The sequence below is a fragment of the Danio rerio genome, chromosome 17 (assembly GCF_052040795.2).
Source record: "Danio rerio strain M-AB ecotype USA chromosome 17, GRCz13ab, whole genome shotgun sequence".
Classification (NCBI taxonomy): Eukaryota; Metazoa; Chordata; class Actinopteri; order Cypriniformes; family Danionidae; genus Danio; species Danio rerio.
In genome coordinates, this window is record NC_141037.1 from 29,617,759 (window position 1) to 29,643,961 (window position 26,203).

At 35.2% G+C, this 26,203-nt stretch overlaps 1 protein-coding gene across 14 annotated transcripts in view; it reads left to right on the top strand.

The window, feature by feature from the left end:
• The first annotated feature begins 9,207 nt into the window (after window positions 1-9,207).
• The window catches only part of mdga2a (MAM domain containing glycosylphosphatidylinositol anchor 2a), a 347,889-nt gene continuing 330,893 nt past the window's right edge, over window positions 9,208-26,203 (top strand). For 12 of the 14 annotated variants that reach the window (XM_087290651.1, XM_087290657.1, XM_087290653.1 and 9 more), the window contains exons 1-2: window positions 9,208-9,460; window positions 9,536-9,616. The gene's annotated coding sequence lies outside the window, so the exon portion shown is untranslated. Of the gene's footprint in view, window positions 9,461-9,535; window positions 9,617-21,854; window positions 21,946-26,203 lie in introns of all 14 variants that reach the window. The other 2 variants (XM_087290654.1, XM_087290660.1) reach the window with 1 other exon arrangement.

Below are 26,203 nucleotides of genomic sequence, written 5' to 3' on the forward strand. Positions count from 1 at the left end.
CTGCTCTCAAAACAATACTTTACATAAGTTAGAAAAGGCTACTGCAAGCCATGTTTTAAAATGGAGATGTGTATATAGTGGCAGGGTAGTTCAGTGCTTCAAACAAACAAGAAAAGAGTCAGTAAGCAAGCAAATGCATAAATGCACATTTTAACCAACTGAAATATTAACTTTAGCAGCTCACTTCCTTGATTTTTTATGGTTGCATTTACAACAGAAGCATACCACTGCAGAGTTTGTATAAAATGTACCCACGGGTGCACACCTAAGTTCTGGATATTTGTGTTCACATTATTCAAACAAACCGAACTCTGATCTATTAGAAGCGCTACTGTGAAAGACTCATAAATAACTATAATAATAATGATATACACTCACTGCACACTTTATTAGGTACACCTTACTTGAACCGCCAACTTATCCAGCATATGTTTTACGCAGCAGATGCCCTTCCAACTGCAACCCATCTCTGGGAAACATCCATACACACTCATTCACATTCATACACTACGGACAATTTAGCCTACCAAATTCAGCTGTACCGCATGTCTTTGGTCTGTAGGGTAAACCGGAGCACCTGGAGGAAATCCACGCGAGAGTAGGGAGAACATGCAAACTCCACACAGAAACGGCAACTGACCCAGCCGAGGCTCGAACCAGCGGCATTCTTGCTGTAAGGCAACAGTACAACCTACTGCGCCATTGCGTCACCGATTTTACAACATATGATAGAAAATTTAGAAAAGGACTATATGATCAATATAGGCTTCTTGGCATTGGTTGGGGCCCCCTAAATTCCCAGGGCCCTAAGTGGCTGCTTACCTCTCTTACTGGTTAAGTCTGCCCCTGATGACATGGCACGTTATCCTGGAAGTAGCCATCGGATGATGAGTACACTGTGGTCATACAGGGATGGACATGGTCAGCAACAAAACTCAGGTAGGCTGTGTTGTTGACACAATGCTCAATAGGTACTGATTGGTACACCCAAAGTGTGCCAAGAAAATTCCCCCACATCATTACACCACCATCACCAGCCTGAACCATTGATACAAGACTGTTACTGTTACTTTCTAACAGCTTGAATCAGTCTGTCAATTCTCCTCTGACCTCTGTCATCATCAAGTCCTGTAATTACCAACTTTTATTTTGGAGGTAATGACACTGTAATTACGTTGTTATAACATTATATTTACATCTGAGATTTAATTATATTACTGTAAATACATCAAAATTAATCATTAAAATTAAAATGATTTAATTAATAATTTTTAAAATTAATTAACATTTAATTATTTACATTGTAGTTACATCCTACATTTTTATGCGAATGAGCCACATCAAAAGGTTACAAATTGCTTTAAGATTACATTAGAATATCACAATCCACACCATAACAATAAAGTACATACAAAACCTTTATAAGACCTTTACATATAAGAACTACATATAAGACCTTTACCAGGTCTTGCCAAAATTAAACGGTATTGATTTAGTTTATTAAGCTAAATTGTTTTAAATGATTGTGAACAAAAATAAATGAATAAAAATAAATGAATAAATAAAATGTCTCATGATAATGCAGCCTTAAATGATCTATTTAAGCATGAAGACGAGAGTACTAATTAATTGTTTTGGGAATATTTGTGTAAATGTGAAAATTAGTAAAATGCTTTTGGAGCTCTGAGCCCAAGATGTTTGTGTTAGTTTTGTTTTTAAAGGATTTCCTCATTGTCTGTCTTATGACATGAAAGCAAGATCAGAACAGCTTGCTTGAATCACAGCTTCAGCAAATCTCAGACACTTTAATGAATCAAATTCTCAGCTGTCATATTAAGTGACAAGCACGGATAGCAAGAAAATTTTGTGTTACAGTTTTATGCAGAAGCATACAATTATGCACTGATAGTAAAAAATGTGACATACTGTATAACATTAAGTCAAATAAATTATATCACATTTTCATACAATGGACTATATTCAGCAAGTATTTTTCAACCACCAAAAAACATCAGTTGAGAGGTTAATGTGACTATTTTCAATTCATTAGGTTCCTTTTAGGGCGGTGCCGTGTCGCAATGGGTAGTGCTATCATCTCACAGTATGAAGGTCACTGGTTCAAGTTGGCATTTCAGTTGGCATTTTTGTGTGGAGATTGCATGTTCTCCTTATGTTCGTGTGGGTTTCCTCTGAGTGCTCTAGTTTCCACCACAAGTCCAAAGACATGCGCTATAGGTCAATTGAATAATCTAAATTGTCTGTATTGTGTGTGTATGAATGAGAGTGTTTCCTAGTGAGGGGGTGCGGCTGAAAAGGCAATCTCTGCGTAAAACATATGCTGAATAAGTTGGCAGTTCCATTTTGCTGTGGCAACCCCTGATTAATAAAGGGACTAAACCAAAAAGAAAATAAATATCAATAATCATTATCAATAAATGAATGAATGAATGAATGAATGAAGGTCCTTTTACAGCATTGATAATGTAATTTAATTAATATAATCAGTTAAATAGACTTCAACATTAATTTAGATGTTCATGCATGAAATAAGATAAAAGGCAGTTTAAATGCAAGTGCCGTCAGAAAATCCAGTGAAATTACTGAAGTATAATAAAGTTTCATATTTAAAAAATTATGGAATTTAATAAAGTGTTTTTTTTTTTGTCTGGTGTGAGACTTTAGATCATATCTCAATCAGGCAGTTAAGACCATTGCATGACAAACCAGTATTAAACATGGTGAGTATATAATGACATGCAAGTTTGGAAGGGCCTGAGTTGACTTATTCAAAATTTAAAGTCCCCTTGCATTTACCCCATTAAAATGTAAAAAAAAAAAAATTAAAGTCACAGGCCAGACTGTAGTTAACAAACTCAGCAATGTTTGCGGAGGCTGTGGAGTAAAGGCAGTTATTAAAGGAGTTTCACTTCATAGGACCTCAATGTATTGTCAGAAGCCACAGGTATTACTTTTGTTTTTCTTATATGTGTTTTTTTCTGACAGTGCAGATAGCTGTTCACTTGCAGTTTATGAATGACCAGGAACCATGATTTCAGATAAAAATCTTTTTTATTGTTCTACTGATGAAACAAAACTCATTTAGATCTTGATCATAAGGGTGAGTGGGGGAATGCGAGGCACAAAGTAACGCAGGTTTAATGTAACACAGAGTTTTAAGGTATTTGCTCGTGGTTAATGATGGCATGCTCCTGAGGTTTTCAGCATAGTGTTAGCAGACGTCTTTCTGCCAATTATTGAAAGATTTCTGAGAAATTTGGATGAGAAACAAGTGAAACCATTTTTGCAGCGTAAAAGTATTTTTTATTACAGTCGATATTTAAAATTTTTTTCATAAATCATTTATTGATTTTTTTTTATTGATATGATTTTTTCATTAAAAAAAAATCATTTGTAGGAGAGGCTTGTGTGTTATTGGTAAAAAGAATAAGGTTTGTCTAACCCTATTACTTTGTTAATTATTTTACCAAAACCAAAAAGCTCTCCCCTAAATCAATAGCAAATAATCTTCGCAATTTTTTTGAGTGAACCTTTACTTGACTTAGATTTTAGGAATTGCAAAAAATACTGGAAATGACACCACCCACATAGCAAAATTTCTCTGGCCCAGCTCTGGCCCACACAATCAGGTTTTGCTTGGCCCACATGCCGCAGTGAATTACGGTACATGACTGGACCAAATCTGGCTTCTAGACAGGGGCCAAACACAGACCATATCTGGGCCAAGTCTCAGCCAAGTTAATAACTCATAACTGGGCCTGAACTGGGCCAGTAAGGTTGGTGTGTCACGATTGCAATTAAATTGATAAACCCATGAAGCATTGCACTTTAGGCACACTATGGGCCTTGTTTTTTCTCAGTGACCTGATTGGTAGAATTGATTTATTTAATCAAAAATTATTTTAATGTATTTTAAATGTGGGTCAAGACTGGCCAAACTCACGTGGCCCACAATCAATTTTTTAAATCTGGGCCAAATACTACGTTTTACATCTGGCCCAAATCTTGTGTGCCGCATTATAGACGGTGCCACCTCTGCCAAACCCAGGCCATGGTTGGCCCGCATGCTGTATGCCAGTGCCGCATGAATGCCTGCTGTCCCAGCTTAATGCCAAATCTGGGCCAGAATTCTTTGCTACTAGGGCAGTATAACTGAACATGCCTGGTCTAATCAAATAACCATTAGCTCACCTTTCTGACGAGCTCTGACTAGAAATTTACTTCAGACTGAACTACTGACTGGATTGGGTGTTGAAAGAAAATGACTTTCCTTGCAGAATGTAGTTTTCACATTTACATGCACAAACGTCTTCAGAGCAGGTTAACAGGACAAAGTTGAAGCTGATCAATGTTAAAAACAAACCAAAATTTATGACAGATGCATAAGCATGTCCACACGTTATTGTTCCTGAAGCATTGAAGGTGAAATGCTGGTTCTGTTTGTGTGCAGGATGTGTATATCACCAGACAGATCCGCTCACCCTGTCTCTCATTCTCTTGCATCACACAACAACAACAACACACAAATCTTCATGCCAGGAGTGTCTCTCTCTCAGGAGTTGCAGTATCTACTCTAAAGAAAGCAAAGCTCAGAGAGGATTCTAACCAGCAGGAGTGCAGTGCTGTTAGAAACTGTGTGTGTGTGTTTGTGTGTGAAGGTGGGTGGCTGGATATTGTGAGTTGCTTAGTGGTGCTATATAATTATTTTCAGTCTTAAATTTATCTCTCGTGTCCAACATTATTCAGTTCCAAAAACCTTTCAGATTTTCCCAAAAGGTGTTGCAGAAAATGATCCTGTCAAATTTATTGAGATGACAACCCATGTTGCTCTTGTCTTCTTAATTACAGCCGTTTTAGAGCCCAACAAAAGAAAAATCAACACCTTCTTTAAGCTGAGTGGCCGCTTATCAAGGCATCATTTGAAATGATCCACAAAAGAGAATGCACTCTCTGATTATATAGCAAGTTAATTATATATCCTCCCAGGAACCATCCCAAATCATACGCCAGCTTTAATCCAAGGTGTCAGATTTTCTCCAAAAAACACAACTGGCACAGAAATCTCGAAGGCTTCAGAAATGAGTTTGTACTGTGAATCTTATTTAACTCAACACATCTCACAAGGCGCAGGTACAAGGAATCAACATAGGCTTTATCCGATTTCAATACCATGGAGTGTTTAAAGTTCAGTTAATGTTAACCAGGCTCCGAGTCACTTACTTTATTTTTGCTCTTTCAAAGGAACCGAGGAACACTGAAAGATTAATGATAGCATCTAAAAGGACAATGGACATCAAGCCTAAACATGACAGGCAGCCCACAGGGTAATCGGACCATCTCTGAGAATATGAAGCCTCATTGATTTCCGTGTGATGTCTGGCTGCTTTATCCACTCATTCATTCCTCTTTCTATTCTCCCATGAGGCTCTATTGTGTGGATCTCGCTGACAGAGCTGAAGTATAAGGCCAGTTTAAGCTCAGAGTCCCTGCACTCCTCCGCCTTAAGGAACAGCAGCCGAGGTCCACAGGGCTTTGTGTTTACAGTTGTTTTTTGTTGTTTTGTACGGCACATCACAGAGATAATCATCAGCAGTTTATTTCATTCTGACCTTTAAAGGGCATCTATGAATATGAGTCAGTTAAAAAAAAAAGTTCTCTGAATTTCTCCGTTTGTGGTGTGCTTGACATGCTGACTTAAAGTAGGAAAGTGAATGTGAAGGGCTTACAAGTAAGTAAGAGTACTGTGTTGAATGTTTTATTTAGTTTTCAACATATTTTCAGTTTCATCAGTGTTGGGGTTAATGCTTATAAGTAACACATGCTATGTGATAATGTTACTTTTCCAAAGTAACGAGTAAAGTAAAGCATTACTTTTAAAAATAAGTAATATTATTTGAGTTACTTTTAAAAAATTGTATTGCAAATACTTCTTGCCTTCCTTAATTGGCTATTACAAAATATATTGCAGAATGAAAATTACCTTAGTTAAGTGGAATCACAAACTTAATGAGAGAGCGTGCTGTGAGGATCGCACTCTTCATCATCATCAGGTCTCTTTTTTTCATGACAGATGAGTCTGTGCACTGTTCTAGTAACTGAATAACTCAGGAAATTGGTTTATTTTTAGTCAGAGAGGTATCTGGTCTGTTAGTATCTACCGAAGATGCAAACCGTTTTAGGACAACTCCGTTCAAGTTATTGAACTGGTTTGACCGGTTCCTATAGAAGATCCTGAACAAACGATTCATTTGCGAATCGCCCATCATCACTACAGACAGTCAGAAACAGAAACAATGTCAGGCTGGAGACTTAAATTTTTGCCATGGATTGTTGTTATTTCGCACTCATTAAAAAAAGAAATGGATTGTCATTAAGCACTACACCCGCACTTCACCTCCAGCTAAACAACAAATGATTGACATCAGTTCACATTCCACAGGTGAACAATTAATTAGAGGGAAAAAAAATGCTTTTATTGTTGAGGAGATGCAGCAACTGTCTACTGTAAAAGCAACGTTTTGTAATAAAGAAAGTTTTTTTTTTACTTTGGGAAAATAATTTATACGTTTGTTAAGGTCAGTTAAGGTCAATAGAAGCAATTTATTCAATATATAAAGATTTACTTTGATTTGGGGATGTTTTTTTATCATTTACTGTTTATTTTAAAGGTCTAAAATCTATTAAAATCTGCCTTAATATAAATGATTTAATGTTAGTACTCTTAGGCTTCATTGCAATCTTTTTCACAATGGACAGTGAATTTACTTCACTAATAATACAAAACATACAAAAGTAACAAACACATTACTCTAAAGGCTTTAATTAATCTGTACATGAAGCATACAGTATGTAGCTCTGGGCTCAGAAAGTTCTCAAACTATAATTTTATCTTACTTTTTTTTTTTTACTTTTTGAAGGTCAGTGGTCACCAAAGTTGTTCCTGGAGGGCTGGTGTCCTGCAGATTTTACCTCCAACCCTAATCAAAGACACCTGAACAAGCTAACTCAGGTCTTACTAGGTGTAAAAAAGCACCTACAAGTTCTGAAAGAGATCAAACCACAGCCAGGTAAAGAAAAGTGATGCAAAAGTAACTCAAAAGTAAAATAACGCATTCATTTCCATAAACAGTAATTAAGTAATGCAATTCATTACCTTTTTTGGGAGTAACTCAATACTGTAATGCACTACTTTCAAATAGAACTTTACCCAACACTGTAGTCCATCATATTTTCTGTTTGGGTCATTTTTTAGGAGTAGTGTTTACTGCTAAACTAATTACAAAATCTAAAAAAATTAAAATGTACAATCTAAATTTTATGTAATTCAGTAGTTTGTTGATTATAGTTTTATTAATAAAAAAAATTATCTGGTGTGTTATAGTTGATTTTTATATTAATTTAAACTAAATAAAAAATGAGAACTATTGTGTATAACATTAACATGTATTTTGCTATAAATTGAACAACCCTGATAAAACCATTTAAAATCAATAAATGATAATAAAAAAAATATACATTTTTAAAATAAACAACAATGAAAGAACCTGAAATTTTTATTAACTCTAACAACACTACCTAAAACTTTTGCAATTCATTCTACAATATTAATTTCACTTCCCTGAAAGCTTCATAATGTGTCAATAAATATTCTCATCAGTTCATGTAAAACATCGACGTCAGTTCAGTAATGATAATGCTTTCAGTGCTGCAGGGAGCATATAAGAGCACATTTTCGATACCATTACCTTTTACCTTCATGTGGTTTTGCCGTGTCCTTGGGTAATCAACATGTCATCAGTTGTTTTATTGTCCTTTGATGTCCTTCATAAAATGAAATTGAATCAATTCAACTGTTGTTCAACGTTGATTAAACAGCGTTTTAGTCTTCAGCGTGATAAAGAGCTAAATTAAAGGTTCTTTTTTGTGTAAATTCAGTTGAACAAAAGAATGAATCTGAGTTGAGTCATCTCAAACCTTGTTGCATTTAAAATGTCCCAAACACAAAACAAAACAGAGCTGTCACATCCATTTATCATCACTTAGCTTAGTTGGATAAAATATGATGAAACATATTCTTGTTTTTTTTTCCCTGTAAGATTGCCTTTCGGCTGACACCTTTGGCTTCTTAAACATTAGTTGGTATTTACGCCTGGAGAGACAAATAGAACCAGTTTAGTATATAAGCTTTTATAGATTTTACATTCATGCTAATGCTGCCAGTGCAACATGTTCACGGCTTAGATGAAATTGCCACTGACCGATATAAAGATGAATTGTGGCTCTCTAGATGCTGTAGATAAGTAAATACTTAGCAAAACAAATGGATGTGACTCTGACAGTTCATAACCGGTTGCCATGGTTTTGCTTGTGGCAATCTGCTGTGTAAATGAAGGGCTCACAAAAGCCTGAAATGTTTCAATGGCTCGCTATACAAGGACAAAACAAGTACACTTGCGTAAACGCTGAACCAAATACACGTACTTGTACAAAGTGAAATTTACTCTGCTAGTTCATTTGACTAATGTCTCCTGACTGGTTTTCTTTCATCAAGGTCTGCTTTTTCTGATAATAATCCCCTCATGCTTTGATTGTAATATGCTGCTGCACAATCTGGTGTAAGATGCCACTTTTGTGCCCAGTTCACTACTGTTTTGTTGGATTCATGTTTCTGATTTGCTACATTTGCTCTTAAGGATCAATTTTTTAAAAAGCTCCTCACAAACATTATAAAACCTCTGCAATACACTTGTGATTGCGGATTTTGCTAAAAGGTTTATAAAAGAAATGAGTAATGCTTTTGTTGACATTTTATTATTTGTATTGGCCTAATGTGTGTAAGAAAAGCGCAGGGACATCATATGCATGTTTATGTACATTTTTTGAAAAACATGACCAAAGCTTGAACAAGACATTTAGAGCTTGAAAATTTAAAGTTCTGAAGGCCATAACGTTACATGATAAATAGATCCACATCAATATAAATGTATAAATAGATGCAGTTTGTTTTCTAAATGAATTAATAATTAATAAATAGTGATCCTCTCATAATATTTATCAACAATAATATCGTGATTGTTAAAATGCATTGGAATGAATTTCTATAAATTAAAACTCCATAAGCTTTATGGTTATTATTAGACATTATGTACGTCATTGCCATAGCAACGCGATGGCTTACGTAAAACTGCCATAAAGCGTCAAGTGGTTGTTGAGTGTGTTTACTTGGTTCACAAAACTTGTCAGTGGTGCGCTGAACAATGACACAACAAGATCACCTGCTCAACCGAATGGAAATGTATTGAACCTGTATAACGTTTGTATAATACCGTCACATCATATAAACACGAACACTTTTGCGTGTTTTGCCGCGCGATGTCTTCTGTCGGACATTTTGCATGCTCTGTTTGTTCGCTCGGAAAATAGTTCGGGAGGGCATGTGTTGGTAAGTTACTACACAAACTAAGATATCACATTTCCAGAGAAACTTTGTAAACACTCTCACTTTTCTGTCATGAAGGGACTAAAGCATAACGAGACGTCAGAAAAAGAGAATGTGACGAAGGAAGCAGCAGTTTCCATGTCAACATGGCTTGAAAAGGTGAGTTTACTTGAGATTGAAACCCATACAAAAACGCATTCATCATTATGTGAAGAGACAGAAAGATTGATGCAGAGATGGCTGCTAGATAGATAGATAGACAAATATATACATACATATGGAAAGAAAGATAGATTCATTGATGCCTGCTATAGACATATCAATTTTGGTCAAGTTGGAGAAGCATTCACTCAGAAATGCACCACAGCAGAGATTGCAGTTTCTGTTTAATGACACCTTTAACTTTGACATGAAAAATAAATTACCATATCACTTCTATATCCAAACATAAGCACAGACTGATATATTTTACCCAGTTTTCATTTAATAATCCTCTTATGGTGTACATTTTTGCAGACAGACACTCACAAAGCTTTTGTACTATAAATGATAGCACAGGTGTTACACACTTGTGAGAGCTAATATCCTGAAAATGTCTTCACAAATTCACCACAAATCTACTTCCCAAGTATGGCTTTTCTATTTAAAAAATAGATTTAAGGTTAGTGATTGGGTAAGCAATTATGCTTATAAGCCCATAAGTTTAGTCAGATGTGTGTGTGCTGAAGTTTTGAAGGACACGCTGTCGTTCTCCACATGGAGTCTTTAAAGAGATTCAAGCTGTCACCCCAGATAATCACCACCGACTACAGGTCCTTACACAAGCTGGCAAACTGACTCAGCCTGTCAAAACAGCCAACAACACACACAAATATACGCTTATTGTATACAGACCATATTAAAGGAACCCCTTTGAGAAGCCTCTGTCAACCAACGCTGTGTCCATGAAATATTTGTCAATTTGAACCACTTTGCAGCCCCTAATGTAGAGCTAATTTTGTCAGGAGGCTCTTTTTAAGGTGAAGCGCTCAAATTACAACTCTGAATGAAATGGAAATGATGCTGGGCTTGTGAAAGCTTCTAGGGCAGCTCTTATGATGGATACAATGCTGATGACAGAATCGGTTGGAGAGTTATCTGGAGAATACTAATGACTGGGGCCTGTGGTGACAGACCCCTCCACAAGCTCATTTTCATGGGGATGAGGAGGAAGGGTTGCATATTACTGTTTATCTTGTGAACAGAGATAGAAGGATTTATGGGAAATATGCATACTGGATCTAAGTAGTGTCAGGCTCACTCATCCATTTATGTTTTCATGCTAGTAGTAAACTAACAGGACATTTCCAAATTTTATCTTATTGGTTTTGGAATCACATGTACAGTGCCATATAAGCCAGCTTTCTGTTCTGTCAAATTATGCAAGTTATTTCCCAGTAGGTCATAAAGCAGAACCAGTATTTCCCCAAAGCTTAAGCCTCATTAAAATATTATCACATATCTCTGGAGGAAAAAGGATAGCGCTGCAATCAAATGGTTACAATTTTCAGAGATCAATGTTGTGTGAATTAGTACATTGTGATTTGGATGTGTAGTAAATAAGGCCTGATGAAGCATTCAGTCTGGCTGTACTCACAAGTGGCATTTCTTATGGAGACTATAACTCATATTGAAAGTCTACATCTTAGCATTTAAATCAAATACTGCTCTGTGATTTAAATTTAAATGTGCTGAAGCTAATGAACCTTGTATAAGACTCAAGGGAAAGACCCTTCATTGTACATTTTAGGACATTGAGTCAGTGACCCAACGTTTGGACTTGTGACCGATAGATTCAGGTTTATGTGCTTTAATTAATTCACAGAGTAGCGCCTTATATTTTTACACACACGGGACCTTCTCACTTTGATTAACTCTATGTGATTTGAAATTAATTAAAATCTGTGATTAAGAAATCGACGTTAAATGAATCTCTTATGAATCACATCAAGAATCACTAAAGAACTTGTTTCCCCGTCAAACTCTTCAAGTTTGTTCAAACTCCATTTGTTCTCATTAAATTGCAGTTTGCTGTCTGGTCTGTCTCCAAGAGTTTCATAGAATATTCTCAGTGATTTTCTCAGTTTCAATACATCTCGCTCGTCCAGAAACTCGTTCCAGCTTTCTCATCTGCAGGAATCCTTCCAGCTTGCTTTCCGACATTACTTCGCTTTCAAGTTCCAAGGGATTTAATTAATATTTTATGAACAAAACAATTGTTGTAAACACCTTAACAATTAAATAACCACATTTATGTGCTTTAGATTTAGACATATTTATATTTTGATAGAAGAAAAATCTTTATGATTCATGACAATAAAGACATCTGTAATGTTACAAGATATTTCTCTATCAAGTAGATGCTGATCTTTTGAGCTTAAAATTCTGAAAAAGTTAGACTTTTAGTTTAGATTTTTAGTTCAGAATTTAGTAAACACAATGTTATATGAATGATTTCTATTTCAAATGAGTGCACTTTTTTGTGTTCAAGAATTCTAAAAAATCATAGTTTTTGCAAAAAATTAAACTTGGAAAACGTAGTTAGTATTTATGATTCAGTGAGGATGATTTAAAGGGCACCAATGATGAAAATAATCTTTTGGGAGCTGTTTGGACAGAACTGTGTGAAGGTACAGTATTGTTTGTCCACAGTTATATTTGTTCCATATAAAGACAATAAGTTTTAATTTCCTTACTTTAAAATAGGATCCAAATCCCTCCCATTTTGAAGCCCACCGCAACGTGACGTAGGAGTGCAGTTTCCCCACCCACCGAATTGATTGACAGCCATGCATTAACTCCGTCGTAACGCATAAAATCATATCCACAAGACAGGATGTGAGCAAAGCAACTGGGGTTAAAAGATCAGTTTAGCTCACTGTGATAAAGAATTTGTTTAAAAAATTTTTTTTTGTTTTTTTAACAGTGCATGTTTGTAAAGAATTGCAGCGACTTTACAGTCATTATCGCCACAGCTGCATGTCAGTAAAATTATAAAAGAAGATGCTTCAATCACTTTTTGTGGACATTAAATCAGGTGTATTTTGTTTGTTAACGTAACAGATATCCATACAGCAGTAGATATTAACGTGTATCCTGTCACATTTGCCATGCAAAAAGATTGCAAAGTTAAATGCGTGTGCTGTGTGTTTGTGTGTGTGCGCTTAAAAAATTTGTAACGACTTTGTGTGTGACTCATCATTGCAACTCCACAACAAATATATCAAAATAATCATTGGTAAAGTTTTTACTGTAGTATATTTCTCACAAATGTTTCATGAGATCGCATGTCTGTCACTGCTGTTTACCTGACACAGCCGAGGTGGAGATTGAGGCGCACTCTGACCAATCCAATTCTGAAAGGTGTAATTAATAAGCTGATTGGTGTTTAGAGCTGAAACCTAACAGACACATACTGGAGACACAAAAGACTTATATTAAATCTTGGAAAAGGTGTAAAATAGGTGCCTAATTGACAGTATAGACATTTTAATGAGGAAAAAGTGTTCCATTACAAATAAATAAAAGATGTTAAAAGTTTTTACATAAGCATTTTTTTAAAAAAAGAAGCAATTATTATGATTTGTCTATCTTTAATATAATTCAATGACTGTAAATACACCTAGCATAAGTGTTCAGGAAAAAAATACTTTTTTTTATGTTTTAAAAATAAAAAAATGGAATGTTTATGATCCAGTGACAATGCATTAATGGTAAATGACAGTAATCACATTATAACAAGATGGCAAAATAGCATTTGTTTGAAATAAAAATCTTTTGTAAGATACAACATAATGAATCCTTAATAGGAAATATTATGACATGATTTATTTTCAGAGCACTGCCCATGTCTCACAACAGTAGAGGATAGGGCTTTTGTCAGCCTTGCTGAATTTATGTTGCTGTAAAAATATAAAGAGGGCAGTCATGTAGAATTATAGTAAAGTTCAAAGGTCACCACCATGGATGTAACCTATACATTGCATTGTAAAAATGATCTACCCTCTATAGACACCAGCACCTAAAATTTACTGTCCTTTTCAATAAAATATTGCTATTCACACTGATGTATGTACATCATGCTAGTACTTTTGACTAACAATATCATACTTCTCTGACTCTTTCTATCGTCTCTGTTTGGCCTTAGAGGGTCTATGTGTCGTTGTGTGAGCATAGCACATGATAAATGCATTCTTCAGATGCAGCGAGGCAGAATTAGGTATGTTTGCAGCCTCGGGTATACACAGCATACAAAGAGAAAGGAATAGATTTAACATTGATGTTTGATCACACTGTCAGAGTGGGATTAATGAGGTTTGATGTCAAACTTGAGGCTTTGGTAGATTGTTAGTGTGTGTGCGAGTGTCAGGAGATTACATAAGTGTGTGTCGCACAAGCAGTTTTTAATCCTCTTCAGAATCAAGAATCTGCCCCATGGCGGTTTTCTTTCCACCTGTCTGATAATATTCATTCAGCTTGTTCACTCTAGTATTTATCTCTATTTTCTCATTTTTTGTTCTTCTTTTTTTTGCTTTTACCTCTCTCTTACACTTGCGTGGACACAAACACACACACACACACACACACACACACACACACCTGTAGCGGCAATGATGGAGTCATCTTCAGCTCTTTTGACAGGAGGTTTGATGTAGATGATCAGGAAGCTGTCCAGTAGCTCAGGGTTGTCAGGCACAAATCTGTATTTCAGACACACACACAAGCACTCACACATGCACACACAGTAAAGGCTGATACTAGGATAAATATGTACAAACACACAAACACATACACTGGCATCTTCTCAAGAAATTAATCCCACCGAGACAGTCAACAAAACAGTCAGCTCGGCTCTGCATACAACCTTGCTCTGCTTTTGACAAAGGCTACTGTAAAAGGAGTTGAATATTTAAACCCACAAACACACACAAAAAGTCAAAGAGCATTAAAGGGAATACCTGAAATATATATAACCGTCACTCTTTTCTATTTCAGTAAATACAAACTAAAGCTTTTAGTCTTCAAAAAGAACAAAGCAGGATTGCTTGCACTTTTTGATGGCCCCTTTTAGACATTCTGTTGACTATATAGTTGCATACACAATGTAATAGATTCAGGTGTGACAGCTGCATTTAAATGCGGGAGTGAATTCCATATTCTTTTTTTTTAGTTTGTGGAACACAATCTAATTGTGTAATAAATGTGCAATAAATAATAATATAGTATTACAGCTAGCAAAAACTTGTTATGGTAGGCAGGGGTGCCACTATTGTTTTTAGACCCACTGGACAGTATATTTTCTAAAGCCCCCTTGGTAGATACTATTTTTTATTTATGCATTAAAGGCTGCTTTACAAAGTGCACTCTTGAAGTGTTGTCAAGCCCATTTTTGTTATATACAGTTAAGTATACAATGCTTATTAAGTGTCTTGGGTTTAAGCAGAGAGTCAAGACACATCTTTAATAATTTGCACTGCACACATGCAGAGGAGAGACTACTCTGGTCCACTTTAAAATATTTAATTGACAACTATATGACCATCTACACAATGCAGCAAAATTTATTTTTGTTAGTTTACTTTTTACAGCTTAATCCTGTTTTGGTCACACACAGGCATGACAGCTGCACAGAAATTCTATAGTAGTCAACATTTGAAGAGGATCAACACTTTATATCAAAGTTGTTTTAAAATCGTTCAGCAATACGCATTCTTGTCTTAGGACAATTTTGAAAACTTTTTGTCATCCATTTCATATGTGGACTACACAACCAAATGAGCAACAAGTTTTTAATAACGCATTTAAACTAGTATTTAAACTAGGATCTTTGCTTCATATGAGAGATGCAAGTAAGAGAGCTAATTGTGTCATTATTCTTGCAAGAAAAAAAAAACACCAAATTGGTATAAGCCAACAACATTTTTCATATGACACAGCCTCAAGAAGGTGATGTTTTTCATATTATGTGCTAAACTACTCTTAAAGGATCATGAACCCCCCGTTTTTGCAGTTCAAATCTAACTCCAGAATTTTTTGTAAAATTTTTTAAGATGGGCGTGAGGCGCTGTGAGCTGAGGAAGCAGTGGGTGTGGCCAGCAGAGAAGGGGAAAAAGCAGGGCTTTTGTCTGTTGGCTCACCAGCTCAAGATGAAAAAATCCAATACAAAATATGAGATGACGCATGATTTTATAGTTTAAAAAATGTAAAGAAATAAACAGTATGTTGTAAGTAATTCAATGTTGTTACATATACGATAGGCTGTTTGTAATTTCATATAATATATAACCACAATTTGTTAATCATTATAAAGATAATCATGTTTATATAAACGCTATAAATGACGAGGACTTCTTTCCTCCTCAATCCTGGGTCTGAATGCAGAGAATGTGGATAGCAGTACTGCATGTCTCTTTCTCTATTTGTTCCAACCATTAGCCCAGCCGGCAACTTTGCTGATTTACCTTGTTTTCAAATGATTAGAAATATACGGTTCGCAGGATTCCTTGGTTTACCATAACTGAATGTCAGTAAAGTCATCCATACAGAGATTGGTTTGTAACCCAATGTTTTTACACAAATGTTAAAACAAAAAAAGTTACACATTCCAAAAGAGCATGGGTTGTTACAATCCAACAGTAAACTTAAACCCAAACACAAAAAAGTAACACAAGAAAATATTTATTATTATTATTAACATAATGATTTTAATTGTTGCATTAAGCCAAAATATATTTACCGTACATTCCAAATGGCTACTTCAGTTCAAAAAGAACAGTAGTTCAGTAGGAACAGTAACAATAAGCTCAAGTAGGTAGTAGGTCTTTTGCTGCTGTTGGAATGCTTTAAACCAAACATCTGCAGTCAATGAAATGTACAACAAAAGAAATCAAAACGAACATTTACATCTCTATTAAGCATTGTCAGCTTCTGATTTCATTTATGAAAATGCTTAATTAATAAAGGCCAGAATTAAATATGGCTTATATTTAAAAAGCACACGCCCATTTTTTTATCACCAAGCCAAACCAAATAGTTTACTGATTTTATAATGAGAGTCAATTGCCATGCAAAGTTACTCTATTTTGATGGTCCACTTTAGAAAATAAAATAAAGTAAAACCAATAAAAATAACTTATAAATGGATTGAAACAAAATGTTCTTGAAACAGTCATATAATGACATTTATATAGGTTTGGAACAACAGGAGGGTTAGTGAATGATGACAAGTTTCCTTTTGAGAGAACCATCCCTTTAATAAATCAACTCCTACCGTGCAAAGTGTTGTTGATTGTGACATCTATGTTTCCAGGTCATTAATAAAGAACACATAATTAGAAAGTATTGATGAACAAGTGTCTAAAATCAGCACATGCTAATTAAAACAATTTTAGTATACTGGTGGGAAGCGAGACAGCTTGCAGTAATTACTGTCACATGTAAATTTCTCACTGTTCATGGCTAAGAGAGCAGCTTTTCCCCGTATGACATGATATTGATTTGCATACTTGAACAATCCATTATGAAAATGTATTATTCATAAGGTGGAACGCTTACTGCTTTTCATTTTGTGAGTACATTATCTGAAACACACTTGACTGGGACTTTGTGATGTTCGACAGAGATATACTGTATACAACTATTGATAGTCTTTCAGAAAAAAATATTGCAGGCAGATGAATAGGTTACAAAAAATTATTATCATTGGGTTTATTACATTATTAATCAACAGAGCTTCTCAATGACAGCAAAGTACCTCTAAATGACTTTCCTATGCCGGTCTTCTGAGAGCACAAAATCACAGTGACATTTTTTGGCTCAGCTGGCTGACTTTGACGACCGGCTTGACGCACCTGAATGCCTCAATCCTTCCCACACATTGACACACCTGTTCGCTAATCCATTGGACACAGCGGAAATGTGGGCATGCTGTTTAGGTTTGGTAAACAAAGTTCCGAAAAGGACAGAATCTACATTGTTGCTGATATCATTCATGACAGTTTTCATTTAGTGTAATAAAGGTTAAATTAAGAAACGTGAAAAAAACGTTACATTAGCAGCGTTACATTAACATTACATTCATGCAATTTCTCCAATAATAAAAGCTCCAACTAATGCAGAGATGCATAACACAGAGATGTAGATGTCTGGTTCACAGGTCACTCTCAAAACAGCTTGCTGTTGCTCAAAACGACCAGTTTGAACAATAAAAAAAAATTACTTGGAGACCTTTATTTTGCCCTGGCATCATGAGACAATAATTTGATTATAAAACATGTCATCTTAATCTTTTTTTTTCCTTTTTTTGTATAGTATTTACAAAATTAAAAATCATAATACCATTTATTTTTGTATTGTTAAAATTGGAAAAAAGAAGCAAATATCAAACAACATTTTATTTATCTTTCTTATTTAACTATAATATAAATTACAAAAGTTGAGACTTTTTGTAGAAGGCTATGAAATCAGCCATCTGATTTGTTAAATCTCTTCAACTTGCATGCAAATCAAAAGGTGATCGAGCTTTCTGTGTTGCGGACTCAAGGCTCTGGAACAGTCTCCTACTGAACATCAGGATATCTCTCCATCATTGGATCCCTTTAAATCTCTTAAAGATTTATTTTTACTCCCTTTCCTTTGAGTGATGCATGCATGTTATTTCTTATCTGTATTTTAGCGTTTTCCTTTTCTTATATTTTAATACAAGTTATTTGTTATGTTAAACTTTGGATCGACTACGGTTGTTTAAAAGTGTGCTTCATAAATAAAGTTTACCTTGCCCTGCATTTAATGACAAAAGTACAAATAAAAGATTTCCTGCATTTTCAGAGACAAACTTAAGTGTATATGGTAAATGTAAGCACATTTTGATTTTGATGGCTGCGAGACAGTTAAAAATAGGACAGAGGCAAAATAAAAGTGAAAATTTAAAAAACAAATCTAAATTTAAAGGTTTAAAACAAATCCAGAATAAGAAGATGCACTGGTGATACATGCTGACTTCATGATTGCAAGCAAAGCTGAATCAGTCACGGCTCATTATAAAAGTCATGTTAGAATTGTCAAACAAATTAAATATGTTATTTCTCAATGCAAACCCGATTTCAATGTTTTATCAACTATATAACATTGCCATACAATTCAGGTAATCCTGAGAAATCTCAATCTGTGTAGACTGTAGAGCAATCCAGGAAACCACAGCTAAATGTGCTTAACATTTGAGCTCTCAGATCACGCTGCATGAAAAAAGGTCATGTGTGCTGTTAAATATGGTCCATAACAATTTACAATAACAGTACATTAATACTAATGTGCAAACTAAATGTTTTTTATTATGAACTTATGATAAGTTAAGGTAAGCATTAAACAACAGCTAACTTTAACAACAACAAGCCACATTTTCATGTGTGAATAATGACTAACTTAATTATTTGTTAGTTCATGTTTGTCAATGAATGTACTGAACACTTTAAGCTAGATGTAACCTACTATATGTAAAAGAATACTCATTAAAAGTGCAACTTGACCAACATGAGTTTTCAATGTATTATTATGTTGTTACTTGGAGAGGCACGTTATTAATTACTCATTCCTAACAACTCATGAACTTCTGTGTTTAAACTGTTTATCATACTGTTTGATAGACAGAACATATTTACTTATGTTTTTCTATGTAAACAAGTTATTGATGGACTTGCATAACCGTTAAGTTTAAATGTAAATATACTTGTAAAAACAGTTATGCAAGCTTTGGGACATACTTCCTTATTAACAGACAGTTCTGTTGCTTAGCTACATCCCCTGTCAATCATCTCGACACATCATCCACATTTGTTTCATATTTAATTACCAACCTTATTGGAGTTGCAGCAGTAGGTTAATCTGCCATTCATGAGTCTTTAATGCAGAAAAATCTCCTCAGGATAATAAGGCATTCAGTAGTTAATGTCCAAACACATCTTTATATAAGTTTACATTGTTGATGCAGATGAAATTATGACACAGAAAATGTGCTTTAAATATTTTACAATTGGCTAGACATTAGTTCATAGTCATTCAAGCAACTTTAACAAAGCCTTTCTACTTGACGTTTAGTCTCGTGTGTCACAATGTATAGTATTGTGGCCAATATTAGCAGTTAAAGTACACTTCAAATTATTACAGGGAATAGTACATTATTCAGAAACCTTTGGCTTTTTTCAGCATACTGTGGTTTGGGACATACTAATTCTATTTTCTAATACTATTTAGGATGGATATTATGTATATTGGCATGCAGCATTACTGTCCTTAGTCCATTAATTTCCAGGTAATTAAACATTGTAGTTAAAAGTTTGGAAAGTTGTAGCAACTGAAATCAAAATATACATTCCCCAGGGTGTGTTTAATTGCTCACAATGTTTCCTAGTGAGATTACAATGATAATTTCTTCACCCTTATTTTTAATTCTGTCTAAGCTCATATTAAACTGATGATTGTGAGACAATTATTTTGAAAACGGGAGAGGCAGGGAAACTAAAGCCCAGCACACCAGTGCTCTATCTCAATCAGCACCATAGCTCCCGAGGTCATTCATCAGTAGGCCGTTTACACAAATCCAGCCTCTAGTAAGTGTAGCAGAGGCTAGCTAGTAAGTGCTGTGCAGGTAAACCTCACTCCTCTGACCTCTAAAGGTGCTCTAGCCACAGACGCTAGAGGACATGGTCTTTAGCCTTCTTGGTAGAGCAACCAACTCGCATGCTAAAGGTTGCCGGTTCAATACCAGTTCGGAGAGTGGGGTTGGACCGATGGGGTTACATAAGGACAGTGATGAGTTTCACCACACAATGGTACGCACTGAGTGTGACATGAGAATGTCCTCATTTTACATCAAAACAATTTTATAGTGTTTATAAATAACAGCAGAACTAAAAATTTTCAAATATTAATTTTAACACGTTTTTAAAAGTACATTATAGCTAAATAATTTGTTGGTTCCCATACTAGCAACATTATATATATATATATATATATATATATATATATATATATATATATATATATATATATATATATATATATATATATATATATATATATATATATATATTTCTGGGATATTATATAATTCGTGGACATGATTGAGCCACTATAAATATGTGGAAGACTCCCCGAACATGTCTGCATCAAATCAATCAAGTCTACTATGATTTCTTTTGAGTGGACACCAATACACTTGATAAAACTCATTTGTTTATGCAGAGGTTGATATTAATTCCTGCATGAATTTTCATGTACGTTAAAGCTTCAAAATATAAATGTAAATACATCTCTGTCAGTCCTATAATTAATTTGAGTATAAATATAATTTAGCCTATAATTCATCCCCAACACAACTCAGGAGCAAAATAGATTACTCTGGTGGCCTAAAGATAACTCGCTCACTTCTTCTAAAGCTCCTCTTTGGAAAAAATTTAACAAGGCTAGTCAGTTTGTTAAAATATGTATTTTTAACATGAAGTATAATTATTTTGCATGTGTTTATTATTTCACTAAGCATCATACGCTGCATGTTTGTGTGTGTATATGTGTGTGAGAGAGTATGAGACTTTGACATGAGGTGTGGAGCATCAGAGTAGAGCTTATTAATATTCACAGCTCAGATATGGTCAAACCCAACTTTTCATTCAAAGGGTAATTTGTACGATTATAAATGAGCATATGCATAATTTCTAGAGAACTTCTAGAGAACTGTATCTACTATGTAGATAGCAATTTAAGTGATTGATTCAATGAACTCTGTGACACCTGTAAAATAACATTCATAAATGCAAAGCACAATTCATAAATATAAATGTTATGTAAATTTATGGTTATTGAAGTGATCCACAAACATTAATTTGCAAATGCAAATTCAACAACCAATTTGCACATGTAGAAACCAAAAAGTGCCCATTTTGTACTCAAACTTGTATTTTTTATTAACCAAATCCTAATTTGTGAATGTAAATTAGACATGCATATAAAGTTGTACATTTTCTGAATGTGAATTAGGTTTAATATTTGTGAATTAATTTTTAGCAAATATACATGTTCCCATGAATGTGAATTAGTTTACATATTTGTGATGCATATTTTGAAACTGCATTAATTTGGAAATAGAAAAGACCACAGAGATGGGGAAAAACGTGTAATTGCATCCTCATTACATGCAGTTTAATTATTTTGTTGCAGACGTGTTCCAATTGTATGTGCCAGATGAAAAAAACTGTTGAGAAAACGAGGGCTTGTTTGCTTTTGCTGAAGCTGTAAAAATGTGTTTTAGTGCTGTCCGAGGATGCACTGAGGCCTTCATGATCTCATACAGAATTTATGTCCACAGAGGCTGAGCTTCAGAGCACCTGAAATTTAACAGGAATGGAGGCTTTCCAGGACTCTGCGAAAACTCTGTCTCAAAGTCATGAGTCCCATGAGTGATTCATATAGACCACAGTCTTCTTTGCCTCACCTATATTAAGCCTTTGGGGAATCAGTTAATCGTCCTTTTCTACTCTGAATGCAATGAATTCCATTATAAAAACCTTCTAATTTTTTCTAAAATCTGTCTGCTGCCTTCCTGACATTTGGGCGGACATACCCAAAAAGATGAAGCTTCAAACATCTCATTAGGCATTTAATTACACATTAATACTAGTTTTCTGTGCCCGTTTGCCAAATCTCACTGAATGAAAAATTTTCTTATAAATCATCTGCTTGTCTGTGTGTGAGTGAGCTGTGCCAGAAAAAAAAATGATTATGGCTCATCAGACTGTCAGCGAACTGACTAAGAGGATCTGTTATTCACACCACCGTTCGTTTATTTCTGCAAAATCAGTGACTTTTGAGCACTTTGCATAACATATTCCATGACTCGTGACTGACACCTTCACACAAATTACTGCATATCAGCGCCCCAAATGCTGCTTTCTGTTCAACCTCGATGCTAATAAGCTAAATGTTACATAATAATCCTGGATGTAAGCAGATATTGTCAAATTACAAAAAACACTTCTCTGAGCGGAGCTTTTCAGAGACTGGCATACAGCGGATTTAGCAAGGTTAACGTGTAATTTATTCCGTGGGCAGAGCAATTAACATTTAAAGCCATTAGCATGGCTGGATATACATATAAACCCCGACATCTCGCTGGTGTGTTTGACATGCGCCGCTTATTATGCTCTAATAATTCATTTGAATTTGAATGTGTCTCTTCTAGTGCAGGCCTACAGCGTGTAGACAATATGTGTCATGACTTGCACTAACAAGTGTCTGCTGTGATTCGGAAAACCGCAGCTATCTTCTGCTCGCTGGATTGTTGATTAACCAGTGTTTTATATCCAAGTACATTGGATGTGGTAGAGTACATTAATTGCGTGGGCGGTCTCCCTGGAGAGGGATAAAATACTATAGTCTATTGATTTTTTTGTATAAGGGTGTGCTGTCCCTAGCAATATGTTGACATGCTGTACATACTATACTGAACAGGGCAGAAACTGCAATCTCTGGGACTACAAGAAGATTTTCTTTAGTTGTTAGACCAGCGAATATTGTCCTACAAAAGCTTTAACAGGGATCACATAAATAAGAATCATTGGGATCATTGAGTAGCTACAAAAAGAAAGGTGAAAAGGTTAGTCTAAAAGAAAAGGAGTTTTTTTCCCTTGCATTATGTATTTCATGTATATGTGTGTGGGGCGATAGGAGTGTGAATTATTGAACTTTCGTCCTTTTGGCATGTGCACCTGGAATAACGATTTAACGATTTAATTCTGGCCCATTCCTAGCACAAAGCTATCGATTGGATTCAATAGACTTGCAACTCAGTGCTGTGGAGTCCTATGGATTAGTTTTACGGTTGTAGAAGTCTTGAAGTGTATATGCTAATGTGGAAAATTCTGTTAAATAACAGTTGCCTGTAGCATGTGATTAATTTGCAATTGCACATTGCATTATGAGGCCTTGATCTCTGACATTTTCTGACGCTGATACTTGAACTCTGTAGTTTAAGAAAGTGTCTTGTATCGATGTTTTTAGATGCGTGGAACACACACACAATAAATGAGAAAGTATTTAGGAAGAGCACTGGCTACTCATTACTCTGATATTGGACAAGAAAATAGGGCTGCTGGCTTCCAAAGATTTTGGAATCATTTCTGATTGGTGGGGATGGTCAGATTAGGATTTTCGGAGCCGATACTAAGTACCATTTCCTGCCTTCTTAAGGCTAACCAAAAGCAATTTTTAATACCAGTGATTTGGGCTAGTGAGTTATCTGAGGACCAGATTGATTGGGAAACGGTTTCGGAAAACATGTTTTGTTCTTTAAAAAAATCCAAATCACCAGTTAAAAGTTTTGTCACAGATTGTACTGGACACCAAAGACTCGAACCAGTCTTTTCTGTGTGGAGTTGGCATGTTCTCCCCGTGTTGGTGTGGGTTTCCTCTGGGTACTCCAGTTTCCCCCACAGTCTAAAAACATGTGGTTTAGGTTATATGAATTAACTATATGAATGTGTATGGGTGTTTCCCTGTACTTGGATCCAGCTGGAAAGTCATTCACTGTGTAAAACTTATGCTGGATAAGTTGGCACTTCATTTCGCTATGGCGACTCCTGATGAATAAAGGAACCAAGCTGAAGGAAGGTGTAATGATGAATATTGATTTTATTCAACACACAGCATATTGTCTGTTTTGAGTATAACTTGAAATTCCAGACAGAATTTGTAGTGTTTTTGAGCAACACAGTAAATGTTTCACCCCCGAATGAACTAGTGTGTTTGACTCTGAGTAAATGATTCAGTGACTCACTCACTTGAATCACAGTCTTTATGCATTTACACTGATTGTCACCCCCTTCTGTTCATTAGTCCCAATGCTGTTAGTCTAATTTATCAGCACTCTTGGAAATCTGCTCGCCCAATTAAATTCAAGGAATTCAAGCAACTGTATTGTGCAGACTTTAAATTAAAGTGTGCAACTTCAAAGGAGGCAAGACTAAGATGTTAAAACTACTGCTGGACACTTAAGTAAATTTTATTTTTAATGCTACACTATTTGCTTGCCTCTAATAGTTCCACAAATTATTCTGAAGGTTTAATCAGTTGTTACAGATATCCATTTTCTTTAAACCATCTTTGTATATGGCATTTTAAAAAATAAATAAAGTGTAAATATAAAGACAGGTTTAAAATGGATGAATGTAGAAAATGTTCTGTTGGAATAAAATGAATCAATTCATATTACCAGTTTAATATTTTTAGAAAGAGCTCATTTTTAAAACAGCATTTGATCCTTGAGAATATGAAGTTCAGTTGAATAATGAATATTGTAATATGAAGTGATCTTTATAAGTGATTTAAATACCACAATCCTGAACTCTAATATCATTCCATGAGAAAGAGTTGTGAGGAAAGTAAATTAAGGATTAGATGTGAAAGTACATGCTTATTTGATGATGAGGAAACTTTTCTGAAGGTTGAAAATGAAAGAGCGAGAGAGGGAGAGAGAGAGGAGGGAGATGTAGTCAAATGTCATTATGTCCCTTGCAGCCATTAACTGTACGCAGAGCATGGTAAGTAAATCACAGCTTCATCGTGAAAGTGAAGGTGCTGGCCTTCTCCACAGCAACACTTCATCAAGTACCACGGTCATTTCCTCATCAAACTCTTCACTCTGAATGGGAGAAAAAAAAATCTAATTACCAGCTTGTGCATGCATGTTTGTGTCCATAAAATATGGCGAGTAACTCTTCAAGGGCAAGGTTCATTATCTTGCATCCTATATAAACGTCTTTACGTTTACTGTATATTATTTCAACTGACTGTCTGACAGTAATATATCCTCTATAAATAGTTTTCTTCATGTCCTCTTGTAATAGCTTTGCGGGAGAGCAATGACACTGCTCGTGAAGTTCAATGATTTTGTGCGTCTGAAATAAATCATGAACACCTGCATCATGAAAACAGTCTGAATAAATGTCTTAATTACACAGCACTTTATGCAAAAATCCTGATAATGTTCGTTAATTAAATTGGTAGTATGACCATCAAAGATTACTCCATTTATTTTAATGGTAATTAGTCACATAATAGGATGTATGAATGGTTACTTTCTGATATTTGATAAGTCCGCTTAGGCATTGGTGAACTGTTTGCTGCCAAGATGTTTTTCTGTACTCACTGGTCAGTATCAATAATGTACATTGCCTGATTCAGATAAACCTGATAGAAATCTAATTGTTAAAATATCAAGGTGGGTGGGGTGGCACGGTGGCTCAATGGTTAGCATATTCTGCCTGTATTTGCGAGGGTTTCTTCCCGGTACTCCACAGTCCAAAGAAATGCTATATAGTTAAATTGGGTAAACACAATTGGCAAATAGAATGAGTCTGTATGGCTGTTTTTCTATACACTGGATGGTGTATTGGTTGTGGCTGAAGGGCATCCACCACATAAAATATATGCCAGAGTAATTGGTGGTTCATTCCACTGTGGTGACCCCTGATAAATCAGGAACTAAGCCGAAGGATAGTGGGTGAGTATAGTATTAAGGTTTTCACATTAAAATTAAGTATTTAAAAGTAGAAGGCAACTGACATGTAAAAATGTTAAGTAATAAAAACAGGTCCTCGTGCTTTTGTATGGGGCTACATTACTGTCAATATAGTCAGAAAAGCATCTTCTTTTTTTTAT